Raw genomic sequence first — 12,101 nt, 5'->3', positions numbered from 1 at the left:
AGATTGTTCGCAATAGGAATTGTTGTGACGTCGTGACTGACCCCGGAAAATGTGCTCGAATCAGGGCCGATCCAAATTACATTTCCTTCGCAATCATTGGCCCGGACATGGTACTTTTGAACAGGAAAAAAAGAAGCATTGTCCTGAATAAAAATATTACTGCAGGCAGTGCGATCTTGGAGATCTCTAAAAAGCTCATGTTGGAATTCTACTACAATGTGGCTAGGGTACAATGGCCGGAAAAGGGGCAAGTAGAGGTCTGCTACGGCGACACGGATTCTCTACTGTTAAAAGTAAAAACACCAAATCTAATTGATGATTTGGCACACGGTGAAATTATCAGCTCACGGATGGACTACTCAAATTGGAGTAGTCTTTACCCAGAGCTTGTTAAACGTCGGGCACAAAATCTGATTTTTTTTTTTAATTCTGAAACGGGAAGCGACATGATTTCCCGTGGTATGTTTGTAGGTCCGAAGGTGTACTTTATATAGACATACGACGAGGAAATCAAGAACCGTTGCAAAGGAGTGCCCACGTGCTATGTGGATAAGAATTCCAACATGGGCATTTATAGGAACTGTATTGTTCAAAATACAATTCCACGAGGCAAATTGCTGGCAATTCGTTCTCTCAAATACAGGAACTTTACTGTAAATGTAGAAAAAATTGCCATGAGTACCATCTCCGACAAGGTCTATGTTTGTCAAGACGGTGTGACTACCCTCCCCCTTTGGACACTATTTAACTTCAGACCGGGCCGAATGTGTTACCCATAGGGAAAGTCTCGGTTTAAATAAAGTCCTATAAATTATTTCCTAAGACCTTTGGGGGGGGGCCTCACGGCCTTTGGGGGGAGGGGGGGGGGGCTCGCGGCCCGGGGGAGGGGGGGCGGCCGCCAGCGGGGGGTGCACCGCCACTATCAAAGTTATCTTTTTTTTACTTAGAGCAGATTTTTTTTTTGTAAATGTTTCATTAAAAAAAAAGTGATATTTTTTTTTCAAGTGCTCTAATTTAATGTTGTATTTTCTTTCTCTATAAATAAACAAAAAAAAGTGTATTTCTTTAAGTTTTTTTTTTCTCAGTGTGTCTATATAAATGTTGTATTTTTATTATGAATAAATTTAAAAAAAAGTGTATTGTTTCATGTTTAATGTGGTTTTTTTTTAAATGTATTGTTACTTTTTTTTTATGTATATAATAAAAGAAAATATGATTATTTATTCGTATTATTATTCTTATTATTTAACAGAGTAGTAGTAGTAGTAGTAGTATTAGTAGTAGTAGTAGTAGGAGTAGTAGGGAAATTATTTAGTAATTAGACAATCATGGTCTACAGTTAGTTGTCCAGGTGATCTGTTGAAGGGAACATGTATCAATTTAAAACACAATTCAGATCGTTTCTGTATGGACCGTCAATGTCGGGCAAAACAATACTCTTAACTAAAATAATAAGAAATCGTGATAAAGTGTTTGTGGAAAAGCCGAAAAAAATATACTATTGCTATAGTATTAGGCAGGAGTCATACGATAAAATAATAGCAATTGCTGCTACCACCATTGGTTTGGTGAAGATACAATTCATACAAAGACTTGATGTTTTCAACGTTATTGAACCAAACTCTTGGCTGATCATTGACGATCTAGATGAATATATTGAACAATGGTCCCAGGAAATGCTGCAATTGTTCACTGTTCGCTCTCATAATGAAGAAAATTTCACTTCTCTGTTACAATAAAATATTTTTACTCAAAACCAATGTGTGCGAACACTTACATTTAGGTGTACCTACTATATCATCTACGGAGTTGTTCATGAATCCAGTTTAGTAATTACATTCAATAAAGCAATCTATTCAGGGGTTCCTACATTTCTAATTTCAGCATACAATCAGGCAACTAATAAATCCCACGGTTATATCCTATTGGATCTTAATCAAAATACCCCCGAGGATCTGCGTGTAGTCACAGATATTTTCAACAATGAAATTACAGTATATCTCTCTGTGAAAACTAAAAAGACCTATTAGTCGCTATAATGACACTGAAGAAACTGCATGAAAATATACATTTGTTTTCAGTTCTAAGCACTTCAAAACCTCCGCTTAGGAAAGCCATGCTCAAACATGGTATTGACAATTTTCAGGTTCAGGTTCAGGTTCATACATTTTTATTAACAAAAAAACAACTCAATGTGACAACAAGTCGCACTAAAGCAAGAAGATGCTTGAAAAAGCGACCGGTTGGATATCATGCATGCCAAATCATCAAACCAATTAACATTAAAAAAGGGGAAAAAAATAATAATAAAAGAAAATAATGATAAATATATAATGGCAAAAAATAAAAAAAAAAAAAATAAATAAAATATCTACAAAAAAAAAAAAAAAAGCCTTATCTCAAACCTTTAACACTACCAAATTCCTGAAAAGAAATTATTTTTAATACGGGTTTTAAGTTGCGGCACACTTTCAGCTTAACAAACAGAATCTGGGAACGAATTCCAAACTAATGGGCCCATGTGTCTGGTCACTTGACTCACTCTCGTTGTGTTCCGTGGCTCAGATGCAAGACTATTCGCACTCCTAGTCGAATAATCGTGATAAAACGAATTAAGCTTAAAAATATTCATAAAAAAATCCGGTGCAAAACCATTCAGACACTGAAATACAAATACTCCAATTTGATAATCCCTAATTTCACCAACCTTTAAAATTTTAAACTTTCTAAAAATCGATTCAGTGCTATCAACACCACGATCATACCTTCCAATCAACCTTATAGCCTTATTCTGCAGAACTTGAACTCTTCTAAAATTGCAACTAAAATTACTCGCCCAAATCAAACAACCATAATTTATATAAGGTGCTATTATGGAAAAATACAATAAAAGCAGAATTCTCAAAGGTAAACAATTTTGAAAACAGTTCAGAACTCCAAGGCCTCGCGCCAGCTTGCATGCTTTGATGTCGCAGTGTTTTCTCAAACTCAAGTTTCGATCCAGGATGAATCCCAGATATCGGATCTCTTCGACTTGTGATAGCGGTAGGCCATTGTAAATAATGACACCAGGGAGAGTGGGAGCAGAACCAGTCCTTGTAAACATCATAAAATTAGTTTTTGATGCATTGACGCTAAGTAGGCTAGCACAAACAAATTCATGTAGGCCATCCAGCGCCTTATTAGCCTTGAACAAGAGCTCTTGCAGCGACTTTGCTGCAATCACTAAAGCCGTGTCGTCAGCAAAAGAAGTAACTGAAGCTCCGGGAATGTAGAATCTCATTGTGTCTACAAATATCAGGTACAGGAGAGGACCAAGAACTGAGCCCTGTGGATCACCACACTTTATGGGAAACGGCTGAGAAGATTTGTTACTCAAAGTCACTCGTAGCTTCCGTTCACTTAAATACGATTCAAACCAATTTAAAACACTACCCTTTATGCCTAAATAACACAGCCTTTCCAATAAAATCTTAAAATCAACAGTGTCGAAAGCTTTTCTAAAATCAATAAAAACGCCCATGCACTGCTCGCTATTCTCAAGTGCTGAGTTAATATTTTTCAGAAGATGCTGGACTGCCTGCGTCGTCTAATGTCCTTTCCGGAAGCCAAATTGACCATCGTGTAAAACACCAATTTTCATCAGATACTCGTAAAGCCGGTGATGAACAATCTTTTCATAAACTTTTGAATAAATCGGGAGAATTGATATTGGTCTCCAATTAGATATATCAGTTTTGACTCCACCTTTGTACAACGGTACAATTTTAGCTATTTTAAGTGCACTCGGAAACATCCCCTTTTCCATAGAAATATTGATAAGGTATACGAGGACAGGAAGCAAATAAACCAGAACCGATGAGCGTTCTAAGGTTCATTCCATCAACTCCTGCACTGTTTGACTTAATCGTGCTAACAATTCTGCGTACCTCCTCTTCAGTACAAGGCTGGAAATGCATTTGGAAACTTCTTCCTCGCTCATCCACAAAACTGCTTGATTCGAAAACATGGGAGCTCCTTGCTTCTTCTTGAATCTTGCAGCCAATTTCAGAGAAATATTGTCCAAATGCGTTGCAGATTTCCTCAGTTTCTTCCAAGGTCCTATTATTTAGCACAATTTTTGGCTCCGATGGCTTCATAGGACCTTTTAGAAGATCATTCACAACTTGCCATGTTGCTTTGGGGTTACCTTTACTTTCTTCAAATACATTTGTAAAATATGCCTTCTTTTTTTTTCTTCTTAGGGCATTTGCCCTATTCCTTAGCTCTTTATACATCACATGGAGCTCATTATTCTGCGGATGATTCAGATGCTCCTCACACGCCTGATTTTTCATATTAAACAGATTCAGCAGCTCATTATCACACCATGGTTTTCTTGGTTTATTCTTTCTGGGGTTTGTTTCTTTAAGCGGACACGTCCTATCATAAACATTCGACACTATTTGGTTAAACTTTTCAAATGCTTCCGACGGATGATCTTCATTCAGTACTGTTTCCCAGTTAATAACACTAATTTGTGCTTCAAATTTTTTCAGATTAACTGGCTTCAGTTCACGCATTGGTATTTTATTCTTTCTGTTATGTTTCTTCACTTCAGAATTCAAATGCAATACAACCGGAAGATGGTCGGAGGCTGGGCTTAAAACAACAGAGCAGTACGCTTTACTTAGTATCGCTGAAGACACAAACACATTATCGATGAGCGTTTCCGAATGATCCGTGATTCTCGTTGGAATGCTCACGGTCGGGTATAAATCATTTGGCATCATCAGGCACAAAAAATCCAAATTTGGTCCACGTACATTTAACAAATCAAAATTAAAGTCTCCCATACACATAAACTCTTGACTAGATCTATTTACCTTTGCAGCAAGACATTCAAATCCTTCAGCAAACTCTTCAAATGATGCACTTGGTGGCTTATATACAACAGTAAAAATACAAGCTCGATTTTCAAACTTAATTTCTATACTAAAGGTTTCTATCTTACCGTCCTTCCAAATGTCCAAATCCTTTCTAATTTTCCAATTCAAATCCTGTCGGACAATGAAAGCCAGGCCTCCACGTCCCATTGACGTTCGACTTCGAGCAATCAGTTCATAACCTGGAAAATTAAACGACGAAAGAACAGTATCATGACCCAAAAATGTTTCACATAATGCCATTATATGTAAATTATTAGATCGGGAAATAAAATCAAAAATCTCATGGTGAGAAGACGTTAAATGACAATTCCATGTACATGCATGAAATCCAGACCAGCCTAACTCCTCCAAAGTTGATAACTGACGATATTTACTATCAAGAGATGGACGAAAATGATTTCATTAATCTAATATCCGAACTTTGTTTAAATTTGACCGAGGGCAATGTTCAACTGCCAGAAGTAGTTAAGCAACAGGCAAAGCAACATCGTTCCATTGTACGTACATTGGCCTCTAAAAAGAAAGGAAAGAATTTTAAAAAGAAACGACTTCTTCAGGTGGGCGGTAGCTTTTTCACACTTTTACTGCCAATAATTGCAGGACTTGTAAACAGTTTTCTCTAGTGAGAATGGCAAAACCCTATAAATTGACTCAAATAGATATCGCTCTCTCACCCGTCGAACACTTTGAGAACAATCTGAGTAAATTCCTTGACAATGAAAATATTGAGGATGATAAAAAACTGCTTTTATTTCAAGATGCACTTCGCCGAGTGGACAAACACAGGTCCTATCGGTCGAAACCCACTGCTGCTGCTGATCCCAAAAAAGAATCATCTTCTCAAGAGTCTTCTGCTGCTGCTGGAACACAATTAAAGAAGGAGGAATTGGATTCAATTGTATTGAAAATTGGAAATCTAATGCCCCACTCATATTGTGAACAAATTACATGACTCCTAACCTATCTCTTGAAAAGTGGTCGAGATCATATTCAAGTTGAGAGCAATGGGGAAGAGATTATAATTCAGGGCAAAAACTATAATATACTTGATTTAGTGTATGACACGGTTACAAATAGTAAAGGACTATTTTCATTTGACGCGCATCTATACAACTTTCTAAATACATTAAGCTTCCCCAAAAGTCTTATTGGCAATAGACAAATTCTAAAAAAATTAAATGAACACGTATTATCATCATCATCAACAACAACATTGACATCATTAAAAAATGAACTTGAAGAAGAAGATTTTAAATCAAGTTTGGAAAATACTAGCTCACCACTTATAGCTATACAAAAGCGAAAACGTATCAAGTCGACGTCAACACCACCACCAACAGCCAGTATACAAAAGGGTAGCCGACATTACACAATGTGTTTACGTTCAAAGTGGTTGCACTTCTGAAAGGTGCTTATGAAAATATTGGTGAGGCAGGGAGTTTAAGTTCCCCAACCACTCTTTCCAAAGTCACTGGTGTTCGCACTAAAAGTGTGCAAGACTATCTACAAAATAAACCAAGTTACACTCTGCATAGAAATCATAGACTTCGTGCAAATAAATATCGAAAAACTAAAGCCTTTTACCCATTGCATATAATGTAGGCAGATCTCCTGACTCTAGATGAGCTTCAAAGACGTCACAATACACCGTACAAGTACATTCTACTTGCAATCAGTGTTTTTAGTCGCTATGCATATGCAATTCCATTGCGATCAAAGAGAGGTGTTGAAGTTGCTCAGGCCATTGAAAGTATTCTCGAACAGGATTCATATAAAAAAATTCAAACGGATCGTGTTAGTGAATTTGTTAATCCTCATGTTGGAAAAGTACTAGAGAAATATAGTACGCTGCTCTATCATAGTCAATGTCCTAAAGAGGCTGCATGGGCCGAACGATTGATAAGAACTATTCGACTTTTAATATCAAGATATTGTACATTGAAAAATACACCGGCTTTTATTCATGATCTTGATAAAATCATGTTTATTTATAATCAAAGACCTTATCAATCGTTGTACAACTATTGATCAACGCAAGTTTACCGTTCTGATCATGATGCAACTGACGTCTTTTATAAACAATAGTCCAGTGAATCAATTCTCAAGACCAAAAATATGTTCAATGTTGGTGATACTTTTCGAATTAATACGACAAATAATGTTTTTGAAAAGGAGAATTATTTGTGGTCCACTGAACTTTTTAAAGTGACAAAAATCCTGGACACTAAACCCATAGCTTATCGTTTGCGTGATACCAAAGATGAAAAGATATTCTCGGCGGCTTTTATGACTATGAACTACAAAAAGTTAAAAATAATAATGAAATCTATCAAATTGAAAACATATTAAAGACACGTACTCACAGGGGTAAGAAACAGTTACTTGTTCGGTGGCTAGGATACAACTCTGATTTTGATTCTTGGATCGGTGTTGAAGATATTGACAATGCCACATGATTTCTATGTAACTTTCATGTCCAACGTTTCAGATCCTCTCTACAATGACTTGAATACGACAAGTGATTTCTGGACAAAATTCTCCCCCGCCATCAAATTTGACGGTGCATATAAAGTTTCTTTTGTCAACTCTACTCTCAAAAATACCTCTGACATCCTGAGAAAGGATCGTGTGTATGATATAAAAGTTATACCACTCGATTGGACTATGAAAGGATTGAACTATGTCGACTATGAATGGGTTGAAGCACTTAATTCTAGCGAATATCCACCTGCCAAATTGAAATATATTGAATATGATAATATGGGGGATTATCGTCGTACTATCAATAGAAAAATCTCGTATCGTAGGAATGGTGAATTTGAATGTCATAGGACTTACATCACTTAAACTGCTGATACTGAAACAATTATTTTCAATGATATTCTGAGAGACTTTCTTGGCTTTAAACAGAATATGATCAATGGGAAAAATGCTAGCACCGTTTACGGGATGGATCAAGTTATTTTTGCTGATTATCCACCTGGTTTTGCCTCGGACTCTTGCATATTTCTCTATGCATCCTTTTTGTAAACGTCGAGAGTTTGTAATTCGAATATCCCCCTCCTACGTGTTTTTGAATGCAAAACACCCCTTGAAATTGTTCATCACTATAATATAAAGCATTTTCAGTATGTTCCTTCAAACACTTCGTATTTGGAACTCTGCCAGTTAACACTAAGAAGTAAGTTGGGTGATCCTCTAGACATAACAAAAGGCTTAGCAGTGATTACATGTCATTTTCGACCCATTGTCAACGACAGCACAATCACCTAAAATAAACAATAGGAGAATTCCATTTGTCTGTCCCGATATTGATTGCTATGTTGGTGCTTTGAGTCCAAGTCAAATAGGCAATGGATTGGACTACTACAAGGGGCGTACTACAATATCTGGCTATGGTCTTGGTAGCTGGTTTGCTAGGCTATTTCGTTCTGCACTACCCCTTGCCAGAAAATATCTTGTACCCGCTCCATCAAGTTTTACTGCCTCAACACTACAGGACTGGGGGTCGGGCAGGAATTTCAAGGAGAGTGTTAAGGAAAATATTAGATCCTCAGCAAGAGCCGTTGGTGAGCAAATAAGATCTCGACAAACTGGGGAGGGATTGAAAAGGATGCCTTCGCGTCATTCACTCATCAGTCTCCACCCAAGCAGGAAGCAAATGACATCAACAAGGACTTTGAGGAATAAAACACGGCAGACCAATAAGCAGAAGAAGAAGAAAAAGAAAAATATTGTTAGATCAAGGAAGGAGTTCTTCTCATAAGATGACTTATCTCCCCCACAAGGAATCATATCCATCAATCAGTTCCTCATTGAATCTATTCAATGCTGAAAATGTTGATGTCAGTGTCAAGTATGGCTACTATGAACAATTTCACCCCCAAAAACCCCTCTCGGAAAATATACACTTTCAAATATTTTCCAATGAAAAACTATTTCATTGATTTGTCATCAACATTTATTGATTTAAATGTTGTGGTGAAGAAAAAGTCAGATAATACAACTCCAAATGCCGGCGATGGTCTCTTCTATGAAAACTGTATTCTACACAACCTATTCAAATAAATTAATGTATTTATTAATGGAACATTGGTGAGCACTAGCAATAATTTTTCCGACTATGCTAGCTACATAAAATTTATGATGATGACACCAAAGGCGTATAAGGAGTTGAGAGGACAATCATTGGGCTATGAATATCAATCAGGTGTTGATACTGATGGTGAGTTGACTACTGCAGTGACCCAGGAGTATCATCTAGTTGGAAAATTAAATCATGAGATATTCAATATATCCCAATGGCTACCCCCCAATGTCAAGATTGACATAAAGTTACAGATGGCACCATCGAATTTCATTTTGAGAAAAATACTTCCAGCAGCACCCGATGCAGATGTCATTATCACATCGGCAATTCTCCATGTCCGAAAACAACAGGTTATGAGCTCTGTTGCATTGGCAGTGGAAAAGCTAAGAGCCAATGGCAACAACATTATACTTCTTGTCCCCCATACAATCACCAATCAACGTCACATTGCTGCCGGTTCTCCTAACTATAACGATTCATCATTTATCAGTTGAGAAATCCCATCAAAATTGGCTTTGGCCTTTTTGAAAAGAGGCAGTACTGTTAGATCCGGGACGAAATACCCCCATGATTTTTTTTTTTTTGGTCTATCTAGCCTTTTGTGTAAAGTGAATGGTATTCCATTGTACACTCTATCATTTGACAAAAAATCCCATAGAACTCTGTACGAGTTGACCATGTAATCCCTACATGATGACTCTCAACTATTTGAAAATGGAATAACCAATTCAATGTTTTCAAAAAATCATGGGGTTATTGTTTTGGACTTGTCAGGCACACAGGATATGAGTACAGTACGAACAGGGAATGTTCGTTTAGAGTGTACATTTGCCGATGCTCTGACTGAGAGTATCATGCTAATATCACTGAGTCAATTTGAAACCTATTGGGAAATCACACCCGACGGCAGTGTTCTACTAGACCTTGCACCATGAACACAAACCAAATAATCAACGTATTTAGTATAGATCCATACATGTCCAAGTACAAGTCTTATTGCATACCTTCGGACTTCATTGAAAAAATTTCAAGTGTTAACAACACCCTAATGATTGTTAATAGCATTCAATCAACTTTTAAGACAGGACATTGTATAGAAATCTTTCAAACAGAAAAGAATATTGAATTTTTTTATAATCTTGTTCTATTGTATAAATTTTACTCTCCAGACATCAGCAACTTTATTGAAAGAAGGGGGGAAAACATTGTTAAAAATCAATGAAGAGTACAAGATTTAATGACTAAGACGTGTGGCTTTCATGCATTACTCTTTTTCATGTTCAGATGTCGTGGCTATACCTACAAGCAGTTTCTCAACATCTACGTTGACATACCTCAATTGAACGACTTTCTAGTGGAGAATATACTTACAAGTGTATTTAATATTGATTTTAGTGCCATAAGAATAAAATGTTATAAAGTTGTATTTTAAATTGTTTATTAAGAAAAAAATTTTATATACATCATAAAACGAATTTTTTGCTCTTGAGAATTCATCCGCTGATAGATCTTTTTCTACAACACCTAGTGCAAGTATATTATCTGCATTCAGGGTAAACTGATACTGATGTACTGCAATGTTAGGGTCACATTTTCTACAATGGAGTGTAACTTCACTCTTGCCATATATCTTTGTATAATCAATGATACTATTCTCATTCATTCCATAGAATTAAAATGTATCAATTTGTTTATTTGAAGTAATGTCACAAATAGTGTCCTCAAGCGGTAAATCACATTCCATCACAGCCAAATAAACATCAGTGAGCTTATAATCATAGTAGTCATTGTCTTCACAACGATGACGCAGAAACCAAATTTTTTTGTTGTTCCAGCAGTTGAATCGTTGACCCGTTTCCTCCTCCCAGAACAATCTAAAACCACGACGATACCAATCTCTTAGCAATAAACTAAAATCACGTTTAGGATTCTTTCCAATCATACCGGGATATGTATTCTCCCACTGATCACATTTATCATAGTGGCAATTGGAGCATAGGTGTCCTCTAGGAGCAGAGTCACACACCTCTTCAAGACAGGAATTGCAACCTTTAATTTGTACAGCATATCCTTTATGCAATTTACACGGGTTGCATAATCTACACTTTTCATCATACTCGTCAATCATTGTGCAATTCTCACATGATGATGACCAGCTGCCCAGTGTGTAAATACATAGCGGACATGAATGGAACATTTTTTCATGTGTTAATACTCTCACTACCACAATGAAACTAAGCTTGCAACAACAAAAAATTGTCTGAAATAGAGAGAGGAGTAAATCATCCTTGAACACCATTTTTCTCATGAAAAAAGTCCTAAATTTCTAAACTAATGTTTAAAAGCATATCCACAATATCATTTTGCCGTGTCGTGATCAATATATCAATAAATTGTGTAAATGCATTTGGACCACAATGTAAAAGCTTCAAACAATAGTCTAATGATGGAGAATCAGTTTTCATTATATTGACAAGCAGTCTTCGAACAAGTATCTTCCTTTGAATAGAAAGGTCTAGAAATTTGTCATCTAGAACCAAATGTTTTCCCATAAGAAGTAGATTCCTGATGATTCACGCTTTCTCGAATCTTTCCATTTTTTAGAGTCCTAACTCTCTCACAACCAGCTTCAAATTAACCAGAACTTTTTTCTACTCTAAAAAATATACGCTAGTCTACTATAGAAAGAAAATACCATTGATTTAGAAATAGTTTTATTGAACATAATTACAATAATAATATTCACTGATGCATTTTGTTGTCATCAATATATTTCGATAGGACATCTAATGCTGATCGAAGTTTATTTATATGGAGAATATTTACTTTTCCAGCAAAACATAGCTGCTCCTCCTGCTTAAATTTACTTAATGATATCACGTATCTAGTATACATAGTGTCCCATTCAAGACATAGTCTACAACCAGCGGTTATTTCCACAGCTACATTACGTACTCGTATTTCGCTGCTGCTGTTGTCGGCTCCATCATTAATCTCCAATAATGTAAATGCACCACTCATTTTTTCCTCTACTAATATCCTCTCAAATAAACTATTCTCTTTGAATTCAATTCTCTTACTAA

This window comes from Artemia sp. Qi Xiang Cuo, chromosome 11, assembly GCF_049724085.1.
Source record: "Artemia sp. Qi Xiang Cuo chromosome 11, ASM4972408v1, whole genome shotgun sequence".
Lineage (NCBI taxonomy): Eukaryota > Metazoa > Arthropoda > Branchiopoda > Anostraca > Artemiidae > Artemia > Artemia sp. Qi Xiang Cuo.
This window is presented reverse-complemented; position numbering follows the sequence as displayed.